This window comes from Triturus cristatus, chromosome 2_2 (assembly GCF_964204655.1).
Source record: "Triturus cristatus chromosome 2_2, aTriCri1.1, whole genome shotgun sequence".
Taxonomy (NCBI): Eukaryota; Metazoa; Chordata; class Amphibia; order Caudata; family Salamandridae; genus Triturus; species Triturus cristatus.
The window spans coordinates 875760685-875777043 of NC_140582.1; positions in this window are offsets into that span (position 1 = coordinate 875760685).

Below are 16359 nucleotides of genomic sequence, written 5' to 3' on the forward strand. Positions count from 1 at the left end.
TGGTCCCAGAAGTGCCTATTCTGATTTTACCAGAGACATCTGTGCTAGTAGATCCAGAGGTTTCTAAGGAGGAGGATAGGTCTAATGGAAATCAGATTAATCCTTCTCTAGACAGCAGTTCTTTTTCCATGCAATGGGACGCCAAGAGTCTGCTTAATTTAATTTTGGAAGAAATTTGTAAGTTAAAAACCTCCCAACCTGCAGAGATCGCAGCAATCCATGCCCGCCTGACAAAGATTGAGGAAAACATGGCTCAGATCCCGGCACGGCCCTCAGAGGCCGAAACCAGGATTTCTCAATTGGAGGATCAGGTGTCATCTATGATTCTCAAAGTTGCCAGCTTTCAGGCCCAGAGAACCACATTGGAATTTAAGCTGGAGGAGTTGGAGAACCATTCTAGGCGCTCAAATCTTCGAATCCTGGGTATCCCGGAGGGCATTGAGGGCCAACAGAAGCTACAATGGATCGACTCATTTATTAAGAAAAATGTCCTCCCGGAATTTAATGGTTCCAGCAGACCTCCCTCCTAATCCCAAGTTTCCTCGGGCTATCTTGGTTAATTTTGGGGACTTTAGGGTCAAGGAACAGATTTTATCAAAAGCCATTAGACAAAGACAGTTTTCCTCTGCAGACGTACCAGTATGCCATATTTTTTCAGATATGTCATCCTCCGCAGCAAAAAGGCGGAAAGAATTTGTTAAAATGTTACATTTGTTTAAGGCACAAGGGGCACAAGCTATGATAGCCCAGCAGAGTAAGCTGAATGTGCTAGTTAAGGGTAGATTCCACATCCTTTGCAGTGTCCCAGATGCGCAGGAATTACTGCAGCAGATATATATGGATAAACCCTAATGGCGTTGAGTCAGTCCTCAGTTAGGAGGTTGCAAGGGACTTATTCTTGTAAAGGAAAAAGCTACTTGTTCTTAGTGGGTTGTTATTTTCTTCTTTCTTGTTTGATGTCAAACTACTGTTAATAGGCTGCTTCTCTCTTTTTGTTCAAGGAGGGGAGGGGAGGGGAGGGGAGGGCAGAGGGGGGCTGATGGGCAGCACTAGGCACTAGGTCATTGTGCCAGTAAAAGGTGTGGGGGGTTTAGGTTGCCTGGCTCTGAGCAGTGGTGTCCATCTGCTCAGGCGACAATGGCCCAAGGGAGGGAACACGGGGGTGGAAAGGGAGCATGTGGGAAAAAACTAAAACCATATTTTAGATTCCAATACATATGTTCATTGCTATTTAGATATGAAGAAGGGAGGAAGAAGGGGGGCAAGTTATTAAGTCTATATTGTGTGTCAAAGTGGGAGTTTCTTATTGTCTTTTATATCCATCAGGAAATATAGGAACCTGTCTTTTTTATTGTGATGACAAATGGGAAACAAGATAAATGGGAAATAGGGAATTATTTAAGGTGTTCTCTTTTAATGTAAATGGCCTTAATAATAAGAGGAAAATGAGGGCCATTGAGGCCTGGATTAAGACAGAGAACCCCTCTGCTATCCTGTTACAAGAAACCCATATTTCAGCGGGGAAAATAGCAGATTTTTCAATGTTCAAATATTGGGCTGCGTATAGGGTTTTCTCTTAATCTTCTGCAGCCCATAGGGCACAGCGATTTTTCTCAGTAGAAAACTTCAGGCTGAGGTAGTTAACTCAGCGAGTGATCAAAACGGAAGATGGTGTTGGGCCACCTGCAATCTAGGACACAGATCTTTGACGCTTGCTAGTCTTTATGCCCCAGTAGAGGATAATCCTACCCCATATGAGGAATTCTTTCAATCATTAATCCAAATTTCAGGCGAGATAATTGTGGGAGGGGATTTCAATTTGTTAATGAATCTGAAACTTGATTCCTAATCTAATGCAAAAAATCAGTTAACGCAAAAATCTGTTCAAAGCTATATCTCAATGCTTGATATAGTTGACCCTTGGCGGGCCGCATTTCCTACAGAAATAGCTTATACTTGTTTTTCAGGTAGATTCCATACTTTCTCGCGTGTCGATTTTTTTCTTATCTGCAGGCGTTTGGTTTTTAAGTCACAAAAAATTCTTCAGATCGGGCTCTCGGGTCATGCCCTGGTTATTTTAGAGTTGGAACTGTGCGAATGTAAGAAAACCGCCAAAAGATGGCAGCTAAATCGGCAATACTTATTGGAGGAAAATTGGGTCTCTTTTATTAAAATAGAGAGTTCTTCGAGCCAAATCATGGCTCAGCTCCACTGCATGTGGTCTGGGACTGGTTTAAAGCTTTTTTCCGTGGGCTTGCTATTGCTAAAGACGCGGAGAACTCAAGGAGCAGGAAGGAGGAAAAACAAACACTGGAACAAAAGGTGCAAAGCTCTCTTGATAGATTCCTCTCTACCCCCTCCGTGGTGAACCGTCGACAGCTGGATCAGGCTAAACAGAATCTAGCCGATAAATATTATGCTAAAATTGAATCCCTATTCCAGAAGGATAGGCAGAAGATTTATGAGGAAAGCAATTTTACAGGCAGATTTTTGGCATGGCAGGCAAGGGAACAGGCTGTAAGCAATCAAATAATCGCACTGAGATGCCCCACTTCAGGGGCTTGTTCGGAGGATTTGGGAGCAGTAGGCAATATCATGGTACAACATTACGAGAGGATATATGGCCAACATCAATCAATAGATGAGTCTGCTTTGGGGGACTTTCTCCAGGTAAATGAGTTACCTGTTGTAACAGACTTAGAAAAAAGTAACATGGTGAGACCATTTACAAAAGAAGAGCTCAGTGGGGTTTTCAAAAACCTCCCAAACGGTAAAGCCTGTGGGCCAGATGGCCTCCCTGCTGAGTTTTTAAAATTATTTGCAAGTGTAATTATAGATTTTTCCTTTTATTGCCAAATTAAATTTTGGAAGGAGGCTCCATACCTCTTTCTTTTAGAAAAGGGAATGTAGTCAGCTTTTTAAAAAAAGGTAAAAATAGTGAGGACCCAAAATCATATAGCCCGATAACGCTTTTAAATTCTGACTACAAATTAATTACTAAACTCTTAGCCAATCGTTTTAATGAGAGCGCCTCGCATTTAATCCATCCTGATTAGAACGGTTTTATAGCCGGGAGGCAGCTCGGAACCAATACGCATTTCTTAGTGGAAGCACTAGACTACTTCGAGACCCAGAAGATCCCAGCATTAGTACTTTTTTTTTATGCCGAGAAGGCATTTGATTTGGGTATTTGGGAGACTTTATTTTGTATTTTAACGAAATTTGGCATACCCTCTAAAATTACAGGGCTGGTTGAGAAATTATACATGAATGCAGAGGCCAATATTATCATAAATGCCACTCAGGTTGGCCAAGTAAAAGTACCCTTGCGATAGCAATCAGGAATAATAGGGATATTTGGCCTCCGCTTCCAACCATGGGGAAAGTTAAATTATACGCAGACAACATATGCTTATTATAAAGCCGGAGAAGGAAGTGCAGGCAAAAGCTTTCCAGATGTTTGATCTTTATGAGTCATTTGGTGGCTACAAAATTAATAAAAGGAAAACAGAAATAATCCTGTGTGGGTGTCCATCCAGGGTCTTACACGCTGACATTCTTCCGTCCTTGAATTTGAATCCCAAGAGGTATTTAGGGGTCTATTTTTCTCCATCTATTTCAGAGCTTTATGATTTGAATCTCGTCCCATTGCTACGGAAAGTTCAGGACTTATTTACACGATGGAACTCTCTCCCTTTAACCATTTTAGGAAGGGTGTCTCTGATTAAAATGTCGGTGATCCACTGTTCTATTTCCTTTGATCAACAATTCCCTGTGTGTTAGTGAATTCTTTTTACACAAAAATAGAGTCAATGTTTACATCGTTTCTGTGGGATAGGAAAATTCCCAGAATCGCACTTAGCACTTTATATGAGAATTTAGAAGATGCCGGCTTAGCCCTCCCCACTTTGAGGGAATACTATTTTGCGTATTTTGCACAATACATGTCTAGATTTAAGCAGGGTTTACAGTCAGGTCTTATTATCAACTTTTTCATGAATTTAATTTGTAAAGAAAATGAGATTCACTGCCCATTATCAATATTCAGATTGCCTAAATTAGTAAAATACAAGTGTTTACATTGGTTTTTTCATAAACGCCAGGCATTTTTTGACGGTACTCCATCCCAGTTATTAATGTTACAACCCCAACAGCTGATCTTCTTGTCTCAGCAGGTATTAGAGATCCTTTTTTAATTACATGAAACTGGTCCAAAGCTGGCTTTTATCGACTCTCCGATTTTCTCTGGAATGATAGATGGATGAATGTAAGGGAAATGACTCAATTAATCCCTGGCAATTTCCTCCTCCTAGGGTCATATAATATTCTTAGTAAATTCTTCAGCAAACTTGATTTGCTTAAGATTTGTGGCCAGAAACAGTTAACCTATGACTTGCTGGAAGATAGGGCAGGGAAAAAGCCGGGGAATTGGAAAAAATGTCTAGCTTCACTTAAAGGGGTAGATCTGGAGACCAAGGCTATAACAAAATGGGGTAAACATGAAGATTTGGAAATTACAGCAAAAATGTGGTCCACAATTAATAATTTAAATTTCAGCTCAGTCAGAGGGGCTAACTGGAGAAGGATGTTATATTTCAGCAAGTGGCTATTATATAGAACTCCCTGTTTTGTAGCCAAGGCTTATCCCAATCAATCGGGGCAGTGCTTCCGGTGCCATATTCATCCTACAGCTAACTGGACTCACATAATATTACAGTGCCCCCTGATCTAGAAGTTCTGGAATTATATTTTTGAGTATCTGGCAACAGAGTGCTTGATACCAATTGGGTTTAGTGATTGACTGATACTGTGGGGTTATGACCCAGATCTACAGTTACCTGAGAAGTACATTTTCTCAATTTTTTAAATACATTTGCAATATTCATTTAATTAATTATGTGGCCTAGTCTGCCTACGGGCCTTCCAGTCAGTAGGCCCAGTAGTAGTCATGGGTGCATGAAAAAATTGTTCTGTGGTGTCCATTGTATTGCAACATCATTTGGGTCATGGGTGACATTGGATTAAATTACAAAATGTGTTTTTTGGGGTATTTCATGTTTTTTTCTGTGAACAGTGTGTAGGTGGGGTAATTATATTTGATGTCTTTGGAGGATGTGTTTTGTTGTAAAGTTTTTAAGCCCATTTAATTTTCCTTTTTGGCATTTCTGAATTAATGCTATTTTTTCTGTTTTACCATGCTTCATTTGTCTGGCCAGTGTGTAAGTGTGCTTGCTATATGCCACCATTTGTCTTCGTTCCCCATGCCATGTGGTCAGGGACCATTTTTCTGTATAAGTTTGTGAGTGTGCTTGCTACAGGCCATCATTTCTCTTTGTTCCCCATGCCATGTGTCCAGGGACCATTTTTCTGTATAGTCAGTGTCCATCGGTCTGTATGTGTTCTTTGTTTTCCATGCCCCTGCTTGTTTTTCTTTGACCGTGTGGCTGGTGGCCATTTTGTGTAGGTAGCCAGTGTGCTGTTCCAATAGACCTGCATTTGCTCTTTCTTGTGCTCATGGCTCCTTGTTGGTTGCTGTGACATTTGGCTGGCAGCCAGTTTGTGTAGGCAGACAATGCGCTTTTGCCATAGGCTGGCATGTATTCTTTCTTGTGCCCATGCCTTCTTGCTGGTTGTTGTTGTGACCATGTGGCGTGTGGCCATTTTGTGTAGGCAGCCAGTGTGCTTTTGCCACAGGCCTGCAAGTTTTCTTTCTTTTTCAGGCCTCCTGCTTGTTGTGATAATGTGACTGGTGGCCATTGTGTGTAGGCAGCCAGTATGCTTTTGCATAGGCCTGCATGTCTTCTTTGTTCCTCATGCATTTTCACTCACTGTTGTTGTTGACCATGTGGCACTGGCTGGCAGCCATTTTGTGTGTTTAACCAGTGTGGTTTGGCATAGGCTTGCATGGTAGTATGAGATATCAGTTTAATAATATGATTGATGATATTTCACCTTATTGTAAAAAATGTTTGAAAAAATAGATATATATTTTCATTTCAGTTAATTTTAAAAAAAAGTACATATGTAATTGTAATTTTTTTAATGCAAATAAAAAAATAATTGCAATTTTGTAAATTATTTTTTAATGATAAATTATTTTTTCCCATTTTGCCTCATTCTATCCATCATCCATCCATCCACCATAGGCACAAATGCTACAGTATTCAGTGTTTTAGGACTATAATTCAATTTACTCCTGGACATCCAGGCTGCTGTTCACTTTAGAGTAGACATTAGCATCATTCATTTGTGTAATGATGATGAATATTTTTCCATTCCCCCAGACCACATTGCCTGCCATAGGCTCACACAAACCTCAATTTTTCAAAAGATCACTATTTCATTTACCTATATAGTTCCCTGAGTGCCAGAGGTGTCACCTTTAGAGTATATAAACATACAGGAAAGAGCTCTATCATTCTATCACAATAGTGTCTTATTCTGATGGTGAATTATGGTATGGTGGTGTGGTTTGACTTAAAAGTGGTTGTGTAAGTTAACAAAATAGCCACACCAATATTGCCATTGTCTGTACTAATTCAAACTTCAAACAATGTCATGTTTCACACCTAAGGGTCGATTACGATGTCGGTCGGAAAGCCTGAACCTGTGACATCATCGGTTTCAATTCCGACTGCCTAATTACAATTTAGGCAGTTGAATTTGAAACCGGCTGGTCATTCAGGCTAGATTCCAATAGGCTCAAGGAGCCCGTTGGCCAGTCAGAGACCGGCCCGTAATTCCAATAGGACAGCGTTTCCACCATCGGGATTACGATGTTGGTTTCCAATAGCCTTTCTGTGCCAGCCTTTCCAACATGAAAAGGCTGTAAGAAAGTGACTTTGGGGAAACCTAGGGCGGTCTCTTTGCCTCTGCGGCCTCCGGTTGTGTGCCTGCGCCATCCCATAAGTCCCTGCACAGTGTGAAGGCACCTTGAGGTGCCTGCCACAGGGTGCAGGGATTTACTGAGACCCCCATTTCTCTATGGTAGCTAGGGCTATGGCCAGTTTACGGCCGAGGCACAAGTTTCTATAGAGGAAAGGGAGTATGCAACTGCACAGTGTGTGGTCGCTTCATTATCATGAAGTCGGAACCGCAGACCAGAAGTTGGAGGCAACTCTGACTGACATCGTAATCGGCCCCTAAATGTTTTTCTTGCTTGTCTGCTTTCAGGTGCACAAGAGAAGGGACATCACTCGCAGTTCTGCCAAACAGAAGGCCTATGGATTCACACATGGGCCGGCCAATCATTTCTACTTGTGTAGCTTGGTGCAACTGAGAGCTTGGGAATGGCCCCAAAGAAAGATTCTTCCAGGAACGTGGTCAGTGAGATGAAGCAGCTTCCTACGAGTGGCATGTCGCCCCAAACCTTTTTTGGACCACCATGTCATGTTTTCCTGCTGCACCGGCCTCCCAGGAGCAAGCTGAGAGCGGCAATCCTGCATCAACAACACCACCCCAACCTCACCCAGGCTGCGTCCATCTGTGAGGTAGCACTGCAATCATGTCGATGCTGACAAGTAGTGATGTTGAATTGGATTTGATCCTTTTGCAAAGTAGTGAACAATCATTTCAGGAAACAGAGTGAAGTGGATAGCAGCCACAGCCAGCAATAGTAAATTTTCCTGATGTTGGAGCACAACAGGAGGTTGAGCTTCCTTCCGAGCAAAAACCTCCTGATGATGATAGAAACCTTGAGTGGACCCCAGCAGAGTCCTAGAGACAACAGGAGAGGCAAGGAAAAAAAATGTTCCTGAAAGACTTAGACTTATGCAAAGGGGTGATGAGAAGGATAACAACAATGAGGCAGTCATCATGGAAGGTGACACAGAGGAGTCTAACATTGCTATTCAACCTGCTTCAATGGATATGGCACAGGTAGCACAGCCATCTCCCATATTTGAAAGCCCCAGCTGAGATCTGCACCAACCACTACCTTAGGAGAAGCAGAAAGGACATCGACAACACGTTTACCTACTTCCAGTTCTTCTACAGGCATTGGCAGTGGCACAGTTAGCAAAGAGGGGGAGCACATTGCAGTATGCAGCATTTGCCACACATAGAGGTAAGCCTAGTACACATTATGGTAATGGAGGCCAGACGACGCATATAAAAAAACACAACACAATCAAGTGGAAGGAGCACCTCAAACAAATTGATGAATGTGGTCATGGTGATGAGAGAGCCGGGAAACATCAGCTTCAAGTCCAGTCCCAGTGGGAAGGGATCATGATCATGAGGGTGACATCTTCACACAAAGCAGCCCTGTCCCCAGCAGAATCACCCACCTTTGCGATTTCACAATGGCAAAAGATTGTGAGATGGAGTCACCATGGCATACAGTGACTGCCTTACCACGAACCACATTGAGTCTACTGCCACCATCTACTTCTTGAAAGTCACCTGTGTCAGTGGCCCCAGAAAAGGAGAAAATCCAGGCTACCATTACGGGAATATTTAGGCACGAGCGGAACCACCCAACTGCATGTTTGTACAACGGGAAGCTGGCATAGATGTTCCTTTTGTGGAAGGAGCGGGATTCTTAGAATTTGTGGCAGCCATCGGCCCAAAATGGAAGGTACCAAGTCATACCTATTTTCAGTAGCAGCTGGCAGGGAACGGGGTGGCGGAGTGGGGGTAACAATATATAAATTAAAAGAACTTATATTCTCATTGCCACCGTGTTTCCTCAGCTTCCCTTCCTGACGAGTCCAGGAAGCACAAAGGCTCCCCTAAGCCAATCACAAAGCTGCAATGCAGTTTTGTGATTGGTCTGAGCACTGTTGTTTGGCACTGAGATGGTGACTATGAGCCTGTGCATGTTCCTCACAAGGTTGTGCATGACAGCTTTGTAGGGAACATGCAAAGTGCGCTTGAATGTTTTGTCTGACCCAAGACGGCCGGCAAAACTGTCATGCGCACTTAAGTGCATGAATCACTCCTCTCCCAGTGGAACCAGCCTTATCCTGTCCTAACACAGCCCTGTAGCTTGGAAAAATAAAATGATAGTAACTATGTTATTATCATTTTATTTTTTATTTTTCCTGCTCTGAGAGCAATGGGGCAAAGCTCCCCATGGCTGAATAGAGGAGCTGCCACTGCCTATTTTGCCAGAATTGCTATTCTAGCACTGCATCATGACAGATAGATGGACCAGTTGTCTAGCAACTGATGAGATGGGCATTACTGCACACTAGATTTCTTTTGAGGGGGTAAAGTAAAATATATTTTAAGAGCATTTGGCGGCATGAACAGTGGCCATGTTCGCCATGGAGAAATCACCTACAGCTGGAAACATCTTGGTGGAATTTAACAGCAGGGTGTATGAATGGCTGCAACCCAGAGGTTTCAGAATTGGATTTGTTGCTACAGACAATGGCAGCAACATAGTCAAGGCCATGTCAGATGCAGGCTATTTTAGGGTCATGTGTTTGTCCCATTGCATCAACCTGGTGGTGCAAGGCTTTCTAAAAAAAAGAAGACATAGTTAGCAACATACTGACCACCTACAGAAGAATCAGCACTAATTTCAGCTAAACGTTCAAAGCACGGAAGCAGTTGCAGAATATGTCTACTAATAGAGCACAAGTTAAAGCCCTGATACAGGAGGTACCAACACGCTGGAACTCGACCTATTACATGTTGCAGCATCTGTTTGAGCAGTATAAACAGATCAATGACTATGTCATGAAAAAAGGAAGGGTTGCAGTTGGGAAAGCTATGACAATGAATCTGGACAAATGGGGTCTAGTCAAATGCCTGACACAGATGCTACCCCCTTTGAGGTTTTCACACAAGAAGTTAGCAAGTATGGTAGTACGATTAGCCAAGCTAACCCATTGTTGCATCACCTACAGGACCAGGTATCTGAGTGGTTCTCCCCCGCAGGTATGAATAAAAATTCAGAGGCGCATGCCTTGGTTCAAAGCTTTATCCTTCGCTTGGCTTGTAATACAAGGCTGTAGCATGACATTTTTGCATCCAAAGAGTACATGTGTGCCACACTACTTGATCCACAGTACAAAACATTTCTGCCCACTTCTATTCATTTTTCTGAAGGGGATGATCATAATACAAAAGGTGGATTATAGAGTAAGCCAAAGACCTGGAAGAAGAACAGTTGAAACTGAGAGTCTCCCCCACTATTCTGGGGTGCTGCCTTCAACTTCCAGAGAGGGCAGTCTTGTCCTGTCTCATAGCAGCCACAAAACCATCAACCAGAACACCGGAAACAACAGCAACAGAACGATGAGACCCAATCACTGCATTGTATTGGTTCCAATTGGCAGGGCTTAAGTCCAGTGCAAAGACAATGGCAAAACAGGTTGAGCAAGTGGCAACACCAATGATTAACCAAAGGATGTTTCAGGAGTATCTAGATAAACCGAAAGAGGTCTATGTGGACAAAAATCCATTGATATATTGGGATGTGAAGATGCACAAATGGCCAGAGATCAGTAGGCTGGCAATAAATTATATGGCGTGTCCCCTAGCCAGTGTGTCTGCTGAGTGCATGTTCAGTGCAGTTGGTGGACTTGTTACAGTGAAAAGGACCACTCTCTCGCCTCAAAAGGTAGAGAGATTGACTATGATCTAAATGAACCAACAGTTCATGCCACACAATTACACAGTTCCTGAAACAGCACAGGAGGAAGAGGGGGTGGATGATTGGTCAGAATCAGGTGTGTTAGCTGATCAACTTCTGGGTGAACTGTCTGAGTTTGAGGACAAACTCTACTGTCTGGACTAAGTATGCCAATGTCCAGATAGAACTTTTCAATTATTTCTCGCTGAACTTCTATCTTTGCAAAAAAAGTAGCTAGTGGAACAATAATATTTTTGTGTCAGATTTATGCTGCCCTACCATGCTTTAGTCACATATATTGCCGGATTGCAGTTGGACCAGTGTGCACTGAAGAAGCCTCCACAATTCCTTCATGACATTGGAGACAATGCCTGCTTCCCTCCCATGCCTGTTGCCTATCCCTTTTTGTATCACTTTGCCCTAGCAGTTCTGCCCAAGAAGGTCATTGATTTACAAGAGTGCCAATACCAAAATGTAATGTGTTGCCTGTGCCAAAGATGAATTCCTAATTCCTAGACTACCATTGTTTGGATAGGATGAGGTGATTCATTTTTTGGTGGCAGACAGTGACGGCGAGTGCTGAACTGTAATGTGGGAACTTGCTTGAGATGGTTAATTTTCAATGTTTGGGGCCTAAGTGATGGCTGATCATTCTGTACCTCGAGGTGATTGGCCCTTAGAAACTTTCTTAGCAGAAATTAATGAACCTGTACAGTCCACTCCTATAATCCTTCTGTTTTATTAATCATCTAGTTTGGTTGCCCTAGGCAATCGTTTGAATTACATGATCGTCAAATTTCATTCTGTCTTGCATCAAAGGGGAGATAGTGTACCTACCAGCGTGCATGGATTGGAACAGGGTACCATTGCACCAATGAGTGATCTGATTATCGAATGACCGTGAGTGATGATTGATAATTCACGTGGTGGCTGATAGTGAGGGAGGGTGTGTTGAACTAGAATGTGGAAACTTTCTTGAGATGATTGATTTGCAATGCTTGGGGCCTGAGTACTTTAGTTAACAATCAAAAACCTTTACAAAATGCTGTAATTCTATTTCTCTACTTGTTTTTAAACATCAGTGCACTACACGTCTATCTTGTTAGGGTCATGATGACTAGTCTGGGATGGAGTTACTCAGGGCCCGATTCACAGAACTAACTTAAGACAAATTCCTAAACTTATTACTTTTGGTATTCACAGAAGTTAGGATTTTGTCTTAAGTTTGTCTTAAGACAGACTTAAGACAAACTTAAGACAGACCTAAGACAGACTTAAGACAGACTTAAGACAAACTTAAGACAGACTTAAGACAGTCTTAAGACAGACTTAAGACAGACTTAAGTTAGGATTTTGTCTTAAGTCTGTCTCAAGTCTGTCTTAAGTTTGTCTTAAGCCTGTCTTAAGTCTGTCTTAAGTCTGTCTTAAGTTTGTCTTAAGACAAACTTAAGACAAATTCCTAACTTCTGTGAATACCAAAAGTAGTACGTTTAGTTTTTTGTCTTAAGTTAGTTCTGTGAATAGGCCCCTATGAGTCTGGATAGAAGAGCTCAGTGCGGGAGCTGTGAGAGTACCTCATCAACAGCAAGAAGGAAGAAGTTATCAACTTCAGTTCAAAGGTAAACCAAGAGTCTGAGCCCTAGTACTAAGCTATCTGGAATGGAGAGAGGTGCTTTATTTGTGCAATGCTGCTGTGTTTGTGTGTGTGTGTTGGTCTTGTGACAAAAGTAAAACACTGAGTCCCCATCTTGTTGTTTTGCTCTGCCTCTGAGTTTTCCTGATACACCCCTCATTAAGCTTACCTTGCTTCTGTTCTCCTCCTTGATTCTATAATACAGTTACTGTTTTAAAAAATGCAGTACGTCTAGTCTCCTGCAAGAACAAAAGGCAAAAGATGAGCTCAACACTCCTGCTTACCCACTGAACAAGTCCAGAGAGGCCTAAACTAGTGATGGACAGTCCTGAAGAGAATGCATATGTGCCACCTAATTCTTCAATACAGTATCTTTTTTCTTTTAATAATCATATTTCAAAAACTGGGAGGGTGGGTTGACTCCCAGGCTAGAAGACAGAACATTTAGATATATGATAACTTGGGTCTCGGGGGCTGAAGGACTGTTTGCAATGCATTTAACTGTACTCTATCATACTCATTACTTTGTTTCCTGCCACAACAGATTGATGACAACTAATGTGCTGCTCCGTGCATAGATGAATGTTGTCCTTGTGTAGTGTTTGTCTTTGTCAAACCTTTCCCCAAATCCCCTTTTCCATCTATTCAACAAACCCCTATTTCTCTTCCCCGGGCTGTGCAATTTATTGAGGTATAGCTTAATTTACACCATCAATGGATCACATTCTTGGTGGGGTGCATATGGTGAATGTAACAACAATTTATTGCAGGATCTTCAAAGCATTATCCCACACTGGCCTCATTTACCCAACGATGCATGAAAAGTTATCCATATTTTAGATATAGAATAAAGAACATCAGTTGTCAGCATCATCATTGAGGCCTCGTGTTGCATAATCATAAATTCCAAACCTAAGCTTGTCCACTCCAGACTTTGAGGCCCCATTAGCCAAATTACTACTATTGCAAATTTTTGTTATTTTACCACTATCAGAAATTCTTGTTGTGTCATCATGTAGTAATCTGGTGTCAATTCTTTGTAAAGTTTTTATATAACCCACTAAATAACTCTTTTTATTTCTATTTAGTTGCCCACGGTGGATAAACATTCTGATTAATCCTACAGTTGGAGCCCACCTAGGTGGATGTGGGACCTCGCTGTGAAGTTGTGATGCCATCCCTCCTATTGCTTCATTTATATTCAGGTAAGACATCTATGGAGCAAAGTGAATTAGTTAACATAGTAAGTAAGTAACTAACTGCTGCGATTGTTTATCTAGGTTTTTGTAGACAATATAGGTCATGACAGCATCCCCCCAGTAGTCAAGATAGTTAGAGAGGTATAACTCTATAACTAAGTGTAGGAGAGTAAGATCTGCACTTATGTTGCCCCCACTTTTTTCTGATGTTAACACTAGTTTCTGGCTATAGTCTGGCTGGGTCCCTGCTAATCAGGGCCCCAGTCTCTCTGTTCTCTCTAAACAACTTGGAGTGCATATTAAATGCACTAGTGATTGGATACTGTGGTACCTTATGAGCCCCAAGTATATGGTACCTTAGGTACCAAGGGCATAGGTACTTCACAGGCCTATCAGGGGCTGAAGCATGTATTATTTATGCCACCCCTGGGAAGCAGACTAAATCTGACACCACAGGCCTGCTACTGCAGCCTGGGTGAGGTAGTGTTAGCACTCCTCACTTAGGTATGGGTTCCTATATCGCACCTTACACACACATATAAACCTATCAGTAACCCCTAAGGCAGGCCCTATCAATCCTGAGGGCAGGGTGCTTGGTTTACAATGTGAGGGGGTGCCTCTGCATGAGCAGGGCCCCTCTGCAGCTGGCAGAGTCTATTCTCTGTGGCTGTTTGTGGATGCAGTTAAACCATATACTCTTAAGTGCATTATAACCTACCGGTAAATGCTAACTTTCGAATGACTGCATCAAAACATGTCGTGTTTGGTGTCAAACAACTTGGAATCATACCCCCACACCAGTAACTGATGTGGGAGTATGATCCCACCCTTCTAGAGTGGACGACATGTACCTACTGTGGAAACACGGTAGAAATCTGAAAGAGCCCTAGCATCACAAAATGGATGCCACCAGCACAGACACTGGGCTGCCCTCATGCTGCTGACTGAAACTCGCAGTGGGGGAGGCCCAACAATAGGCATCCTGTCACAGGGAGGTGTCACCACCTTCCAGACAGGATTTAGTGTATTGGGGCTGGGTGGGTGCACTCCTAGAGTGCTTTGAAGTCCTGCACTGGGGGAGCAGTAGGCTCCTCTGTGCATATGCCAGCTCAAACTGGTTCAGGGGCTACCTGCCCCTGCTCTGGTACGAAACTGGACAAAGGGAAGTGGGTGTGGCCACCCACTCCCCTGACCCTCCCAGAGGAGTGGTCATAGAGCTAGTCCCTCACTTCATTTTAGTATAAGATAGGGAACCCTTGCCATTGCAAGTTAGATATCCCTGGACGACGCTTTACAAGAAGAATCCTGGCCCTTTGACGTTCCACTACCTTTGGAAGACTGAAGAATCTCCCTTGGAGTCAAGGAGTGACTCTCCTGCTTGGCAGGCACCAAAAATGTGAATCAATGGCCGCAAACTTTCCCGCTCCCTCTGGAGTCCGAAGTCCCTGCAGCCAAAGAAGTGGATTTCCTGACTTTGCGATGGCCATTGTGAGTCCCCAGCAGAGCTGAGTTGAGTGGACCCCACGAGTGATGAGGAACAGCAATACCTGGGTACCATGCACTATTGTCGAGTGCAACCCCTTCATGACATTCTACAAACTTGTGCTTTATAAAACTTGTGGCCCAAACCCCCAGCAATATTTTCCTTGAAAATCAGAGGCCTAACCCATCCCGAGTGACCGTGGGCTCCTGTGAAGCGTATCCTCACGAGGCATCTTTGCAATCTTTTGCAGTCTGGCTTGTGGGTCCCCTGAAGACTTTCTCATCAAACCAAAGGGCTCATCTGATTGCTCCAGGCGTGCCCTGACTTACATTTGCTGGGTGAGTCCCTCAGATCTTGCTGGTCTGCACCACTGACTTTCTTTGATTTCCAAAAGAATTGCTGTTGCCAAGGCTTGTTGGCTCTAATCTGGTTTCCGAAACCTCAGTAAGCTGCAGACTTTGTGGGATACTCCGAATCCAGCTCCTGGTTGTTATTGACACCTCCTGGACCTCATGGCTGAAGAGTCAAAACACACTTGATCACCTGAAATCACCCGACTTCCGTGGGCATCCATCTTTCTGGCCCCGGATCACTGGCAAGTGACTGTGAACACTGTCCCTTCTGCTTTCATGTCTTCTTCATCTTGAATCCAGCCTTGGATTCCACCGGACACTTCTCCAGTCTTCGCAAGCAGCAAAACTTCTTCGGCTTCCATAGAAAATGACGACGCGACCCGACACCAAAAGACACCTATGCACCCAGATTCCTTGGGTGAGGTAACTCGTGCACTCCGGTGCTCCTGTGGGTGTTGGTCCTCGAACTACTTACCTTGTAAGTGGCTTGCTTGTAGACTCTCTAGTAGTAACCATAAAATTTAAAAATCCAACCGCGACTTGCTCAATTGAAATCAATAGGGAACCCGCGGCTGTGTTCTCACACTGCACACGTCTCCCGTGGGTCCTTTACTTACCTGCCTTTGGTGGATTAGTGAAGCCCCAGCGATTCTACAGGCCCTAGGCCTTGTCCCCTTGCAGGTCGACTTTCCTAAACCTCTTTTTTAGTATATGGTCTGGTACGCCCCTAGGGCCCCAGACATATTTGTGATTAACCTCTTCAGTGCCTCGCCCTTTCCACGCCCTGTGCCGGGTGTTTCATTAGCGGGCGGGGTTCAGCAACCGCGCTCCATGACGAGACTATCTCGTCATGGGCACTGAAGGGGTTAACTTATTGTGAAACATTGATATTTGCATATGTTCCTGACTTCTAATCTCATAAACAGACTAGTAGAGTGTGTCTAGAAATAAATAGGCCTGGGCTAAAATTTCGTTCCGTTCGCGGAAACTGAGATAATTTGACATTTTCGCGTTCCGCGGAAAGCGCGGAAATGTCAAAATTTCCGCATTCCGCAGCTTGGCGATAATTTGTTTCTTGCTCGCGCTGTAAAATAATACATTCTCGC